This window comes from Anopheles nili, chromosome 2, assembly GCF_943737925.1.
Source record: "Anopheles nili chromosome 2, idAnoNiliSN_F5_01, whole genome shotgun sequence".
In the NCBI taxonomy this organism is placed as follows: domain Eukaryota; kingdom Metazoa; phylum Arthropoda; class Insecta; order Diptera; family Culicidae; genus Anopheles; species Anopheles nili.
In genome coordinates, this window is record NC_071291.1 from 18,580,849 (window position 1) to 18,597,561 (window position 16,713).

Sequence of the window (16,713 nt, forward strand, 5' to 3'; positions counted from 1 at the left end):
GTGTAGCTAACGAGAACGTGGCGGAAGAAAGCGGCGAGTGACGCGCTTGAGCGATGGGAGGGTTAGCTAGGTTACGCGACCGAACGGGTTACCGTTCGTTTTTTTTTTCGGGAAGCAAGCAAATAGACCTCCCGGTGACGCGGGATAGCGGGAATCGTTTTCCCGTTTCCGTGCCGGCTCAATTATAATGGATACCGATGAAATTGCAATTGATGGAAAGGGCTGCGGAACCAGGTGGGCGATGTGGGTGGTAGGACGCATAATGGAGCTTCCCTTTTAATTGTGCCTTGTTTTTTGGTATTTGAAGTGGTTCTGAATTTAAGGAAACGCCATTAACCGTTCTGCGATGTGGATCTGCGTCACTCGAAGCTACAGCTAGGAGGTTTCTTTTTTTTTTCTGTTGCAAATTTTCCCATAAAAAGCAACCAGCAACGAAAGCAGATACGAAAGGCTGAACGCAACCGGTGATCGTTTTTTTTTCTCCCCCAAGCGATGTACAGCTTTGGGTGAACAAAACGGTGCGCTTTGTTGTTGTCGTTGTTGCTGCTTCCGTGGAACGTGCAACACTCGTTCAAGGAATGAATACGGCAAAGGAGAGGATATTAAGTTTTCACTGATCCGGAAACAGGCCGACTATGGCTGCGTCAGAAGGATGCCCTTCATCGGGCTGCCCATGCCTGACCGTGCGTCATCTCGGACGTTGATGCACCATCACCAGGACGTACACAATGGATCGTAAAGCATAGATTTTCTTCGCTCACGGTACCCTTTGTAAGAAAGGCAAGTACCGTTATCGATCGCGAATGGTGGCGTGTATTATTAAACGCAGTCCGCTCGCCAACCGAAGACGATGCGCAAGATCACGCGCGCGACAAGTTGCGTGGAAAATCGGTTGCGATTATGGAAATCCATCGAAAACGCCACGGTCGGGCCGGCATTATCCCGGATGAGAAGGTTAAAAGAATAAAGTCGCATCGCTTGCTACCCATCCACGAGACGCTCATCGTTCATTTGTCGGACTCGCGTCAGAAAGCCATGGGCGAGCCATCGTTCGTGGTGCCCAGAGCAAACAGAATCTAATGGCCACAGAATGTGCTCCCCGGTCGCTGTGAGTGTTTGTACATACTTTTTCCCGTTCTCCCGGTCGGGTGCTTAACTATTCATCGGATGCATTCAGCGTGAATTGCCTGCGACGCACGGTACCGTGTGGGTAACCGAAGAATGCGAGACGGAGATACCCGGCCGGTACTGGGGCTTTCTCACCCGTGCAATTGCCTCGAGCACCGGAAACGGAAAAGAATCCCAAGACCGGTTGCCGATGCTCCGGATGTGTCGCTTTGGGCTCTGCGTTGTGGCTGCGATGCGTCTGATGTCTGATGGCACTTACAACGGGTTCCGTTGCTGGGGTTTTCCAGTTCCACTTCAGGCTCGTTTGGAGCGAGTGGATGCGCAAACGGAATCAAGAGCATGAAGCATTTTCTTTCGGGAGTCGGGATCGCTTCTCAGTAACACGCCGGTGCCCGAAGCATGCCTGGTCGAGTTATGAACGCGTAATGAGTGTAAAAAGTACGCCGAAGGATCCCGTGCGGTCACCCAAGGACCAAGGACGACCAAGGATATAATTAAATTTCTTCCTAACAAAACCGACGCATCTTTTCGAAGAGGTGGTTCCATTCGTTCCGGATGTGTTCGTGCGGGCAAATAACACATATCTGCACCCGTGAGGTTCCGTTTGTTAGCGATCGCCGTTTGCTGGATGTGAAAAAATGAACGCGGTGGAAAACGGGCGCCCCAGTCGCTTTGATGCAGCGTGAACGGCAAACAGAGCTCGGATGGTAAATAACCGGATGCTGATTGGATTCGCCGACGTACGGTTGCACCCGATGCATCAGGATCAGGTTACGTTCGCCTTCGGATGCAATCCGATCACGCTGGAGGATGCGCCGTCACTAAGAGCAGCAAATGAAACGCTCGGATTCGTGATCATTTGTCTTATCTATGAAGTTATTGCTCCCCAGCTCCGAGAGCCGTGGCTCTCGATAGGGGATGCGTTTTTGTTCCCTTTCATTACCCAGTGAGGAGATGGTTTCTTTTTTCCTTATCGCAAATTGCATGCACCTGCACGAGCCGATACAAAAAAGAGACGATTTTTTTTTGTTGCTCCGTCACATCTCCAACTGCAGTATGCAGCACGTTCGTTTTCCAGGAAAGGGTTGCCGAGTGGCGAAGTGGGTGAGTTTTAAGCAAACAACACGGTGCAACACGGTCAATAGAAAGTTTCGCATGCATTTTAGCAGGGCAGAAAAACCGGACGGCCATGGTTGGCAGCAGACGGATTTAATTCCCTCTTTACCGTGGGACGACAAATTGCACAAAGTTTTGGCAGCATTTCGGGAATTTGTTTGTCACGTAACAGCAAAAACCGCACTTTGTGCAAGTGGTTGGTAAAAACTGTAGCGCAATGTACATAAAGGCGGCATGCCAGTTGTTATTACACGTCGCTGCACTTTTCGAGAAATATTTGCCTTGCACGGGGATGTGGGATAAAAGTGTTTTTATTTCTACTCTGTGGGTTAGATTTTTTGTTGCTTTACGTAGAAAAAAATGTGAACAGGGATACATTCCCTGAATTTCTAACAGGAATACAAGAGCGTCAAGTAAATCCTGTGAAAGACCTTCCATCTAGGTCTAGCTCTAGCTGCATGGCATGCGTTTGGTATGGTGTTGAACGGCAAGAGAATAGACAATTAGAAAAAAAAGTAAGCCCGTACGTTAAAGTACAGCACCTTATAAGCACATGTCACGCATCCATCACCGTGCACATATTTCATTATCAGAACACGCGTGCTAGTAATCGATCGATGGTGATAACGGGCTGTCGATGCACACCGGCTGATTCATTACAACGGTGACGCTACGGTTCCTATTCAAAGCGTTTACATTTGCATTAGCCACAGTCCGATCGCGTTCCGGCGTGCGTACACAATCTGGCCCTCTTGGTGAGCATTTGAGGCCGCAATTCCAAACACAGAACGAATCCGAAAGCGATCGATCACACACGTCTGCCCATCGATTCCGATCCAATAATGATTGGAGGAGATTAACGTAAAAAGTTGCGCACCGGGTAGCCCCGACGGTGGATCAAAAAACCTGGCCCGACAACGGCTTTGAACTTTTCATTACATCCTCCAAAGGCTACAGCGGGGCAGTGGAGTGGCTTTTCCCGGATTTTCCGCTCGGTTCAATTAAGCATGGAATTCATGGGTCGTAATTCCGGATGCTTTCGACATGTTGTGACCGGCCTATTGCGTTTGCCCGTTGCCGTTGCGAAGCAACATCGTTGGGCGCAGTAGGCTTGAAATCGGTGTTGTGTTTTTTTTTTGTATGTGAGGTTAAACAATCCGGCTTTATGTCCCGGCGAGATTTTACGCTTTTAATCGGTAACCGAACCGAAGATTCTACCACAGATAGCATTCGACCGGTGTTTGACGCGATTTCAATGTAATTTCTAGCAGAATGTGCCTGTACACGCTGGAGAGTGCTTATCTCTCGTGGATTAATGACTTTGATGGCTGGAAATACGGTTTCGGTGCTTCGGTGTTTCGAGGATTTGTTCGGTACTGTTTCCTACCCCAATTTACGGTACCTTCCCCTCGATAAGCTCATTCAACAGCACCGTGCGATTTTTCATCTCCTGACATTGCTTTCATCTCCCGGTTGAGGATGTCTTCGGTCAAACGAATCGATCCTTTCCTAGAAGTGGGGAAGTAATTAAATTTATTGCTGCACCTCGCAAAAGCTCGGATCGTAGTTTGCACAACCATAATCCTGCCTAACGAAGCGCATGCCATTTCACGATACGGTCACTGTCGTGCATTACAGGTTGAATTTCCACGGCACCAATCCGCACAACCTGTCGGGAAAACGACCATTGATTTGTCTATTCAACCATAAAAGTAATGTTTTAATGGAATATCTGCTGCATTGATATTTCGAAATCGAAATCGTAAAACAGACATCCTTCAAATCGTAAAGCACTAACACAAACTATTTGCAGAAATTCTTGTTTAAAGTGCATTCCTGCTTTATAGTATGATTGATGTTTTCAAGCGTACAAGATTTGATTTTAGGAAAATCTCTCTCTTCTACACTACTCCATTTTTACACGAAAATAGCTTCATGTAACATGCTTCACATGAATGTTATGCGATTGTTCCTGGAAGGCCTAAAGGAGTTTACAATTTTATGCGATATTGGCATTTATGCAGCCCTTCGCAACCGCTCGTGTGTGGAAAAACTGCAGGCCTAAAAATAAAGAAGCAATGGAAGCATATGGAACGCGTGAAAGGAAAACATCTGCTACACCGTTAACAAGATCAAACTTTAGGCTACTTTTCCTCCTCCGAGGAATGTATAAGAATCCCCGAGATTTCCTTCAGGTTGCAACAATATTTCTTTTCCGTACCTAGAGCCATATGAAGCGCCTTCGATTTAGCGTAGCAAAAATAAACCGAAAATGTTTGCTTCCGTTTCATGTTCCAGCGGATTGTTTCACTATGGCCGGTCAAGCTGTGCGTCTCCATGAATCGAATCCAAAAGCCCACACCAATCATGTCGGTGAGAGAGCGATCGGCAATCAAAATGGTACTCCCAGCGGTGAAATGAACTTGTACCGATGATATCATTTATTTTGGTAAATTGATCTGAATCCATCAGGGAACCACCAAGAACTTTCAACGGCAAGCTCGGTTGGTTCGCAATACGACTCGTTTAACGTGGAATATCATTCCTGTTAGACATTCGATGGATAAGTTGGTTTAATGTTGATATTGATTTGTAATGTTTGAAAGCGTTTTGAAAGCGAGTGGGGAAAAGAACTTGAAAAAAAAACTCGTGAGTGTTCCATAAAAATAATTTTAGCGCAAAATTCGCAAGAAGCACTTAATAGTGATAAAATTACGATAAACATTATGCCACAAGCCATCGTTAATGCACGCTCGAACAATGGCTACCGCATGGCCAAGCAATATCGATGGTTTTCCGGTAATAGGCATACTAATTGGCTGTATTTTTCATTCACCAATTGACATGGGCGTTCGATTGCATCAGATTGTACTGCCATGTGCTTGACTGGGAGCGCACTTTAACAGAAGTTTTCGCAATTTTCCCTCAAAACACAGCACACTCACATGTACAAAAGCGCGGTCTGATCGAAAACCGTTACATTAGGCAGGCGGAAGTGGTCGCAATTAGTTGTCTGCCGTTACCGGGTCAGACAAGGCGTGAAAGGTGGCTTCAATTATCTGCCGCAAAGGTGCAGCAGCCTCCAGCGGCCCTTGTCGAAAGGCTCCACAAGGCGTTTTGCCGTGCTGGAGGGGCATAAATTACTGTCGTAAATTTAGCTGAGCCACCGTGGCGAACGTGTGGTCGATTAAGGCAAGGAATTACAATCAATTTATCCTGTCCATCTATCGGAGTTGGTGTTGGTCTCGGAAGAGCCGCGTGCTGCCACCGTGGTGCTTCGCTGAGGACCTTTTTTTTCTCTCATTCGTTTTCTCGTTCTTTTGCCGATGTCCTTCCGTTGAAGTGGCCATCGATGTTCATGTCAGAGCTAAAGTGCTTCCTGACTCGCGTGCATTGGAGTAACATAAACGCGCCAAACGATGCTCCGTCACGATAGAAATGGCTACGCCATTCACTTCTTCAAGCCCTTGAAAGACGTTTTGTTCGGAGCAATTTCCATAGAAACCATTTTCAACGCCATCTCGATCTCGTCGCTAAAGGGGTAACGAATTGGTAGTCCTGTTGCCTTCCAATCGGCGTGGCACTCAAACCAGTGGCCAAAACCCACGTTCGGAATATTATTCTTTCCTTTCGATTATCGAAACACAAGGCTCGAGTGGCATCACCGGAAGTTGTGCCATTAGCATAATAGGAGTGCTCGGTGTTTTGCTTCAAATCGCAAACTTTTCCTCCCACCACGCGAATGCGTAATGAGATTTAAAATTTGCAATCCCTCACCCTCACGCTGGGGCGGTTGAGGATGAGCCTGCCGATGACACCATCCCGATCCATCGATGTTGGGAGCAGCCTGCTTCCGGTGGGATACTTCCAAACATCTGACCAATTGCTTTCTCGAGCCGCACGCGATGGGCTTTAATTTATTCCGGCATATTTTGCATACCGCGCGTGGAGGTTGTCAGCGTTTTTGACAAACAGTCTGCTACCCATTTCCGGTCACTGCACGGCTTTTCAATCATCCCCGTTTTGGCGGGTGTTTGTCGAAATCGAAAGCTTAACAAGTCGCACACCGCAAGATGGCGATGGGAGGTTTTCCAAGGGTAGCAAAAAAAACACAAACCTGTGCTGAGCCTCGAAAATGGGATTCACCATCCTGTTCGCGGCTCGTTACGTCCGCGGGAAGGCTCAAGCGATGATGAAAATAATCTTTTTAGCGGCGCCATTCGGAACCATGACAGCAGTTCCGGCCCCCAGAATCCACCATCGACGTAATCCGGCCGAATAACGATGGATGAGATGGATGCGTAAATCGGCTCTTTAACGGGCGCATTTTCTCGCCGGGACCCTGCAAAAACAATCCTCGGATTTTATCGCTGGGCTGACCCGAAAGCTGGCAGTTTGAAGGCTCCACACGCTAGGTGGAACCTGAGTAAATTTGCATTTTCAACGTGGCGTGGCTTTATGGTGAGTTCCATAGCTCTAGCAGGTCACTTGGGGACTTTCACCGGTGGCTAGTACCGAGACTATCTCGGTGGGCGGACGTGGCTTAAAGCCATCGGACCGGAAACCGTTTGCGGCCGGCGTGCTTTCGGGTGCTTCGGGCGTTCAACGGCTGGACACGCGAAATCCCTGTCACCATGTCATGATTTTCCGTGTCGCTTCAGTTGCTTCCAGCACCCGTTTGTGTTCGTCACTTCACGCTCGCGGGTGGTGGTAAAAAAATCCCCCACTTCGAATGGGCTTCCGCTTTTCCTGCGGTCCAACGCGTCCACCGGATGGCGCGTTGGAATGATCTCGTCCTCGAGCCCGCGGTTACGAAGCGTAGTGTTTAGCGCGTGCAGTGGGCTGGCTTCGGCCATCACAAGGACCCAACGGTCCAATCCGGGATGACAATCACATTCCAGCAGACCGTCACCATCTAATGGGCCACCCGGGAGCCCGGGTGGTCGTTTTCGGGGTTGTACGAGGTGTTGGCTACATTTGTTGACATGCGACAAGTGACTATCGCCCATCGAGTGTATGACGATAATGAAGCCGAAGCTGTTGCTGCTTCCGCCTCCGGCAGTTTCCATTGCGGCACGTCCTAAAACCAGGATGCTGACGCGAAATGCGCCATCTTGCTGACGCCGGTGATGCCACACTGCTGGAGGGCTTAGAATGCAATCGATTGGCGTGAACGGACGAGCCACAGTTGGGTTGCAGCAGGAGGAATGAATAAATGATTCAAGCTGGTTGACATGGATGATTCTGGTTCGTGAATCGTGAAAGACTCCGGACATTACTCTTCCCGTTTGCCATCGGGCTCAACCGATGAGTGGTGAATTATTGCCCTCAAGTCGTGATTAGCGACAGTCATTAGCTAATTCGTTGTTGTATGATTTATGAATTATGTCGAAATTCAGCAGAACCCTCTGAGCAAAGGTAACTGGCTTATGCTGGGAGATTCAAACACTATCCTGTGGGTTTTTATCTCCGTTTAGCGTTATTCACTAAGTTCATCAAACGATACATATTTCACACTTAATGTGAATGTGATATTTTAAAGTATTACTATGAGCTTTTACCTGACGATTCAGTGCAAATAGTTATATTGAAACGAATGTTGAATGATTCATACCGTACAATCCATAAAACCTTATAACAAATGAAAGGATCGCATGCGTTTGCTCTCGGAATGCCTTTCATTTACTGTGTTCCACAATCTCAAAGACCCACATTCCTAAGCTGAATGCAATTCTGCAACGCTTGAAGACGAGAAAACCCCGGTCCAAGCTTTGTGCGGGTATGTAAACTTTGCGAGCTACGAGTGAGGTTCATGACTTGGCTCAATTATTAATTAGCTCCCGGTGGAGGTCCCCGTAGTTTTAGCTCACCACTGGCAAATGGCTCCCCGTGGAGCGAGAGTCTGAGTAATAGAGGCTGTGAACGGAAAGCCACGAAAGGAATTTCAATTCCAGCGCTTGAACGATGCAGATTGGCATGCAGCTAATGAAGCTATCAGGCGACGTGTGTTCGTTGAGCTTAGTTGGCGTTTTATGCGGGATAGGCGCCACTTGGCGCATGCCGTTGGATAGAGCCTACATGCACCAATTAGAGGTACGATTCAGTTCCCTCGGAAACAAAATGCTTTGCAAACACATTAACCCTCAATTCTGCTTATAGCGCTGATAAGTCAGCAGCATTTTGAGTTAAACAATTTTGAATTTCGGTTACGATTGCAGAAAACCAGTCAAACGGTTCGGTGATTTGTTTCCACACGCAACAAAGTAAACCCGGTTAATAGTTATCGTTTTCCCCGTGGGCCTATTAGAAGTGAATTCCAGCTTCACACACAGCGTCACAATCGGGTTATGATCGCGATCCAGCAAACCCCCACGTGAGCCGCTGTTGTTTGTCATCGAATGTCCCAAGCGACACGCACGACTCAAGAGCGGTTCAGAGCGCTCGAACATCACAGTTGAAGTGGTTTTGCTTTCACAAAAGGATTACACGCCGTTTGTTTCCATTCCCATTCAGCCGCCATCGGAAGCGGCCCAGCTACTGGATGGAGGATTAGGTGACGCTGTTTGCTCTCGCGTGACGCCGACGTTACCATGGCGACGGTGTTTGCGTTTGACGCAAGCAACTCTATCCGTTCCGATGGTACCTCGGGTTGACGTCTGAGCTAATCCGGTCCGGTTGAGGAGTGGAGCTGAGCGTTAATATCTGAAGAATCGAATTCACCGGAAGGCCAGGTGGCACGGAAAAGGTCTTCGAGGGTCGCTCTCAAAATGTCTTTCCTTGAGGACGCCGAAAGTGGTTCATAGAGTGAGTCCTTTAAAGATCTAAGTTTCCGTTTAGTTTCCGAGAAAACGGTACTGAATCAGCAACAGTGCAGGGTCCAGCAAACGATGGTCACTTGTTGAGCAACTCCGGGATGGCATCGTTCGGATGCACCCAGGGTAGAGGTCACAAGTGTTGGCTAATAAATGGAATCGGAAAATGTAATAAAACTGTAATTAAGCAAATCCCCAAGTCGGCATCGTTGTGCCACCGTTCCGGTGGGGTTTTCTGGCGCACGAACCGAGCAACGGCGTACCTCGCTCGAAGGGAACGGGCAGGTCTGCTGACCCTGCTGACGTTGGCGTCGTGTTTATGAAATGAGAAAAGTTTATCCGGGTTTTAATTCCCTTTCGCGACCCATTCCGACTCGACTGCAGAGTGGTGCTAATGACGGAGTAAACCCAATTTACGCATAACAGCGTGCTCTATTTCAGCAAATCCGTAGATGGAGGCGCCTGGTGGCGCAGCCTTAGTAGGTGGGTAATTTGTAACGCGGAGCGATGAATCAAATTGACGCTCGTTGAATTCATGGCACACCGTTCATCTTGCTTTAAATGCATTAATGCTAGTGGACGGGGTGCATCATGTATGCTAAAAACGCTCCCGCCAAAAATAATAGCATCCTTCTGGACGAGCTGGCTCTGCTCTGCGGGAAAGCTAATAATTGCGAATGCTTAATTGATGGCACTGATTGGGTCGGAAGCGGTCGCGCATCCTGCGGTTGGTGCATCATCATTTCTGCCATCAATCAAAACCAACAGGTACGGCGCTGCCGAGCTGACTACCGTGGTGTCTGTGTGCGAGTGGGACGGAGACAGCAAAAAGATTGATCACTGTCATCAGCGAGGTGTGGCCGGTGCTCGGTGGTGAAAGGTTCCAAACCCGGGTTCCAAATCCACTTACGGGTGGGCAGAAAATAAGCGGAAAATAGCATCCCGCAACCGCGAACGGGTTGCACCGTGGTGACGCTTGGGCATCCTTGATGAGGTCCTGGAAGCAGGAGCGCAGCCACCGCAAGAGGCAAGCTGCAAACGCACAAAAAATACATACACACTACAAGGAACGCTGTGGACCACCAGGATCAGGAACAGAGCGACCAAACGCCATCCATCCAATTTGATGTTATTAAATAAGTTGGAAATTCAATTTAATGTTGTCTCTTCCGGGCGGCGCCTTTTGTTTTGGTGCTGTTGGTATGTGGGTGTGTGTGGGAGCGTGCGCGTACGATCGCAAACAATGGCCGTTGCACGAAGGACCCCCGTAGCAGTAGCAGCCGGCATTATGTTCGGCGTTCGATCGATTACACACCCGTGGCTATTTCGGGGCGGAAGTGACCGTTCGCTGCAGCAGCTAAACAAATGGCGCCTCTGAGTGGGACAATCCTGGGACCCGGATGAAGGGCAGTGTAGAGTGACGCGTTAATTTCATCCCTCACACTAACATACACACATACAGACTTACGCACAGATCATACGGAAGGTTTCACTCGTGAGGGCGGCAAAAAAGGAGAAAAATAAAATATACGACTAAAAATCGTTCGAACCGACCGCGAGGCGATTTGTTTGATATTCCCTTGGCCGGGTGGAGCGCCATCGCCGATAATTGAATTACTTTTCTATTATTTTGATTTCCATTTCATTCCGTCGATGCACTGCGGTTTGTTTTTGAGCTTCATGGTTTTTTTTCCTCTTTTTTGAAGCCCTTTTCACCCTCGTTCTTGCTTTCCATGAACGATGATACCGCGATGGGTGGTGAGGTGAAATCGGGCTTTTTTTTTCAAACAAATATTTCAAAACGCTTTATCGCGATTGAGTAAGTTTTCCAATTCCATTACGTTGAAAACAAAGTGCCGGTGGCTGGGACAGACAGAAGGACAGTGTGTTGGAGAACTATCCCTTTTGCAAACAACCGGTCTATTTTAAATCGAATAAATTAAATAAGAGGAGTAATAATACGTAAAACATTCCAACAGTTGTAAAAAATAAATCAAATTTTCTAATGCATAAAACTGTGAACCATACGTGAACATTAGCTTACTTGTGTCTTATCGCTAGTCTCCGCAAACAGACTTTTAAACGTAATAGGAAGATCATTATAATCTTTGGTTTGCTTGTTTGGTTTCCATTTCGTTTGCACAAATATGGGTTCGATTCATTTTCCTTCATTTTGTTGGCCATACCTATCGGTATAAGAGGCCAGTAGCCTCGTCGATTGGTTGATGGCCTGAGAAACGTTTTACAAAACGAGATGATAATTAATCCTAGTCTTGTGTCCACTAAAATATCCAACAACAAAAGAAACCCTATCGTATGCATATACGGGTACAATTTTACCAACGATAATTTCACATCTAATCGAATGGGATCCTGTCCTTGCATGATGACCGACACTGACTTCAGCAAGGTACACAGTCTTATGGCATGAAATATGTAATGGCACCGATTCCGGTTACAATACCATGCCACTGGGTAGAGCACGACGCGCTCTGAAATATGTGCCACCGTCACGAGCAATCTCGATTAACTTTTCACCAGCCGCGATAAGCGATGCTAAGTGATTGCATGCAGCATCGAGGTTAAATAATTCCCTGCTTATTCGCACGTGACGACCCCCGGGTTGCAGATATATCAACCGGGCCACTGCATTTGTTCTCGTTTCACTCCTTCTTGGTAGCGGTTTTAACCGCATGACACATTTCTTTCCCAGCAACTGGTGCTGCTAACTTATCTTGATAACCTTCCGTGCGGTGATTTGTGGTATAACAAAAAGGTGAACAAAAATAAAACTACGGGTACGTTCCCCGAGCTAATCCACACTCTGGACCTCAGGCTTGCTTTTGCCGTGAACCGCGTAATTAAACTATCGTTATCGTTATCGTCACTGCCACGCGGTGTTGCGCATCTGTCAAGCTAGCCTTCAGATGTTAAGCCGGACGTCGATGGCGATTGGCGCTCACGGCAGGCAAATGAAAAATCGATAATTTTAATAATCTACCCACTCAGCGGTGGAAACACTTGGTATGGAGTTCACGCAAAAGACCTGCCCTAGGACCACCGGTGAACTCGAAAGTCAACAAATTAAGGAAAACTTTCGCAGGACGAGATTGACGGTAAAAACTTTCGCGACTTTCGGCCGCGGTGTCAGCGCTTAACCGGTTGAATGATTTGCTGAAGGATAGCATCCCTTTCGGTGGTTTGGAGGTTAATTTATCACGAGAGATCATCGGGTGGGAACGTTCGTTTCAGGGTCGGTTGATAAATGCGGCGCTTTCGGTGGGTGCCACAGCAGAAGCCACCACAGAACACGAAACTCACATTTAGGTCAATAATGCGACACTGGATGGCTTTATGATAACTCCCACTCTCAAACCTGCCAGCTGTCTGTCCCACCCGGGTGATTGGGAGTTTTTTGGGTACACTTCCGAGTGCGCCGGAGGGGGCACATTTTTGAGCGTGATAACGAAGGCTAATGGCCCCCGAAATGCTGCCGAACCCGTATGGACCCCTCCGATCTTCACCAGCACCGACCCGGGCAATGGGGTTTCCATATAATATTTATTTGTCATCATAATCCGCAGCACTTTTCCAGCTCAATGGGTGGCAAATGAACCACCTGTTCGGCTGGGAAAAGGAGGGCATCATCCGGAAAGCCTTTCGCCTACCCCTTCCTGGTTCGCTCGAATGGGCGACAAAATGGCGCCTTCCCGTTCCTGTTTGCTTCCGTCATTCACTGCCAGCCCCGGGTGCTCTTTGTTGCGCCGTTCGAATGTATCTGCCCGCACAGAATAGTACGTTCGATCGCACGGAACCCCCGCCGATGGGAGCGTTCGATGGCATTTCGATGGGGCGCTGGAAATTAAGAGGCTTTGATTTATTTTCTCACTTATGCTCTTCGATTTTGGGTCCTGGCGTAGCGATGCGGATCACCCAAGCGCACAGCGGCAGGTATGACAAATGGTCCGAAGCGACGCTTTGGAAAATGGTATTTTGTGTCTGTTTTTAAGTAAAATTTTGCTTATTTCCAGTGTGCTGCCACGTGGAGCTTCCTGTTGAATGGATCTCTGCGGGGCTTCGACTAGATGGAAAGCACTTGGCTGGCGTTTCATCGATTTGCAGCTTTTTTTTGTTGCGAAACCTATCCCATGCTGGGAATTGTTGGAATCGTGTGTTGGAAGTATTTCGATGAGCCAGATTGGGGACGTTATATCCCATTTTGCGTTTAAATGGAATTTATTTCACAGAAATTATGCCAGAAATACGCTCGAGTTAGTTGAAATGTAAACAACCCCAACCGAGATTGCGTATCGCTTGCGACGAAGATAAGCCGCTGTATGGAGGCACTTTTTTTTTCAACCTTTTTTTTCACCCCAATTGGACGGCCATGAGGAAACGTGCTGAGTTCATCAAGCCATCACTCAGCGGGTGTCCATTTTCCGTAGCAAATTGCACCCGCTACGGTCGCTTCCGTGGTGCCGGAGCACGAACGCCCAAAAGGACTGATTTTCCGGGATCAATACTTTGTCGTCTGTCGCAGCCCGAGGAGACGTGAAAGCATAATCTCTGTCACAGCTCGTGCGCCTCTGGCTCGCGCCCACGGGCCACTGGAAGGTCGCATGGAGCGATTCGGGAACCATCCGTTGATCTATGTTTGTCACTACATTTGGGCGGTCGGTGCTGAAATGAAATGTCAAATATTTGGCAACAGAGAAAGCTTTAATTAAAGGGCTTTAAATCACAGCATGCAGTGTTTGTACCAGGCACGGTTGCTATCGTGACGCCGTGATGAACTACTCGCTAGGGAGATTCGATTTGATGGTATCGTTTGACGTTGCATTGTTCGTTGTGGTCAACGTGATTGCTAGCATTTGCAGGACGGACATGTAATTTGATGAAAACAACATGCTATTTGATGCATTCAAATGTAGACTAAATGGAATGCAATGCAACTCGTGGTTTGTCTCGTTTTGAGTGCATTAATCGCAGGTCTATTTCAAGCGCATCTAATGCATCGTTGCAGCTTTTAATAGTTGTATAATACGTGACTACCGTTCGTTGAGCTATGTTTTCCTTTGCACAGTTCAATGGAAATGAAACATTTAAATAAGTTGCGGTGGGATTGGATATAGACGCAAAAAAAAAACATACAAAAAAAGTATTTCAATACGTGGCGTCGTGGTGCAATTGGAACGATTGGTTGATGCAACGATTAGGTACGGTGCTCCCAGGCTCTGTGAAAGTTTCATCTTACGGCGACTGTAAAAGGTACATTTACCAATTGGGAATTGCATTTCGATTCCGTTGAAATTGAATAAGTTTTATTGTGATAGTTTCGCCGTCGTTCTCCTCAAGCGAAATGTGTTTTTCCACCGTTGCGTTGCGCATCGATGGCTCTTTGTTGTCTTTCCCAAGGGATTAACATTGAAATGAAAGCTAAAGAGACTTGAAAACGCAAACACAAATTTCGACTGTATGCGAGAGCGATTGCCCAGTGTTGTCAGTTAAAGCGTGCGCCCAATGCGCCGTACTTATGCGAACCGTACAACCACGTTTTCAAACGATGCACGAAACAGCTTTGTGGAAGGCTAATTGAAAACTTGTACTGCAATCGGCAGCCGTGTTCTCATTTCCGTTTATCCACACCACCAGGTATCTGCTGAGTTTGCATCTTTCCCCAGCATGGGATCCGGTTTCTGCATGCTAATGCGAAAGTTACACTAATTAAACCCATTCCGATGCGACCAAGTAAACAATCCCATTTCTTCTGGGGTTCTCGGTGCACAGCCAGGCTGGCCCCGGCGTTCGCTACGCCTCTGCAATGGACGGACTGGCCGCTTGGTGTGCAAGGCTTTGGAACTTTATCGGCTAGCTGGAGATGCACCACTGCAAGCGCTCTATTATGGTGGTTCGAGTTTTGACTCTCACCCGCTAATCCATTAGCGATGCATGGCCGAATATCGGCCACACGCTCTCCGTACCGACGAATCCGATTTGCGAGCGAATATTGTGAGCCTGTTGTTGGAGGGCGCATCCAATTCGATGCCGTAGCAAAAATACGACTCAATCCAGTTTCGAATGAATGCCGAGGCATAGAAATGGGAATCCTAAAAGCTTTTCCACCCATCCGCCGGTTGACGAGCGGAACGGGACCGGAAAAGCGAAGGCGTCGGGTAGCACAACCGTTGAAAGCGTACCATATTTTCCGACGGTTGCAGGATATCGACGGTCAAGATGTGGGCACGCATCGAAACATAACACCTTCTCCGGCTCTGCTAGGGCCGAACGAGGTCCGAAGTGTCGACCGTCCCGGTGGCTGACGTGACATGACTGCATTTCATTTTCACATCCTTTCAACAATGGGATGTGCCGTTTGGAACCGCCCGGACACCTGGAATTGGCAAGTGTGTCACTCAACACGGTCCCTCTCCGGTTGTCATGTGTGGCGCCTGTTGCAAGTGTTGCTGAGTGGCATTTGAGCGAGTTTAATAGAATGGCCGCTCGGGTGCTGGTGTTCTTTCACAGTCACAATCATAGCCGAGACACGTTCGGTTGATCAGATCGGATTAAGCTAATGCGAGCGCAATTGGGAGCTTTCATTCCGGTTCGTTCGTTTATCTGAAGGAGCGGTATCTCTTCGTTCCTGGAAGCTCGATGTGGAGTTAACATAATTACCAACGGTGCGCGCGGCCGGCTCAGAGAAACCATTAGGTGCGGAATACAGTTGTTACGCGACTTAAGCAGCGCTGAAAGCCTTCCCGTAACTTATCCTTCTATCGCAACACACGACTGACAAGTTGTCCGAAATGTAAATTAAATTCCTACCACTCTACGACGGTTCACATTTCCATTCCGGTTTGTCATTTCGGTAATTAGTTCCGATTCGTGTACCACCCGCTAACCCTGATGGGCTGGTGTCCGAACTTTTGGCAAATGCTATTAACTTCTACTCCTACTCCCAAAAACCAGGCGAAACGTTGGTCGTCGTTTCGGTTTAATGCTCGACCAAACGGCGCGTGTGAAGGTTTTTACTGCCTCACCGAGCGACGTGTTGATTCTCGTCCCTTCCACCATGCCATGGTGGCGACTTATCACATGCGAACGCGGTGGTGGAAAGTTGTCCGTTTGCTCACCCTACGATCCTGCGACCCTACGTTCCGGGAGTGATCCTAATTGATGGGATGGAAGTGGGACTATAAACTCGCAATCTTCTCAAGTTCCCATCCATACACACTCGCTACGCTTGATTCGCTGATTAAACCGGAGCGAGGAACGTTTTGGGAAAACTATTTCCACGCCGGACGGGTCAGCCGGAACCGGAAGCTGGCCGGGTGCATGCCGAGTCATCCGGCTCCGATTGGCATAATTTATGCTCCGTTTTGGTGTCCACTTCTTGTGTGCTTCGGTGATTTCCCGGCCAGCCTGCCTTAGAATGCCGGAATCGCTGTCGTCTTTGAAGAAAACTTTCCATTTCGCAAATGAGCGCGAACGAACGATGCGAATGGTTTGCGAGGGTTAGCGAGACAAAAGCCTGTTCGGTTTCATGAGTTGTTAAAACATCCCGAACCGCCTCCAATGGGACGGGTTCGTGTTTGGTGGATTTTTCTTTCCCGCTTTTGGTTTGGTCCAGGTCCTTGTGATGGGTGATGGGAAAGAA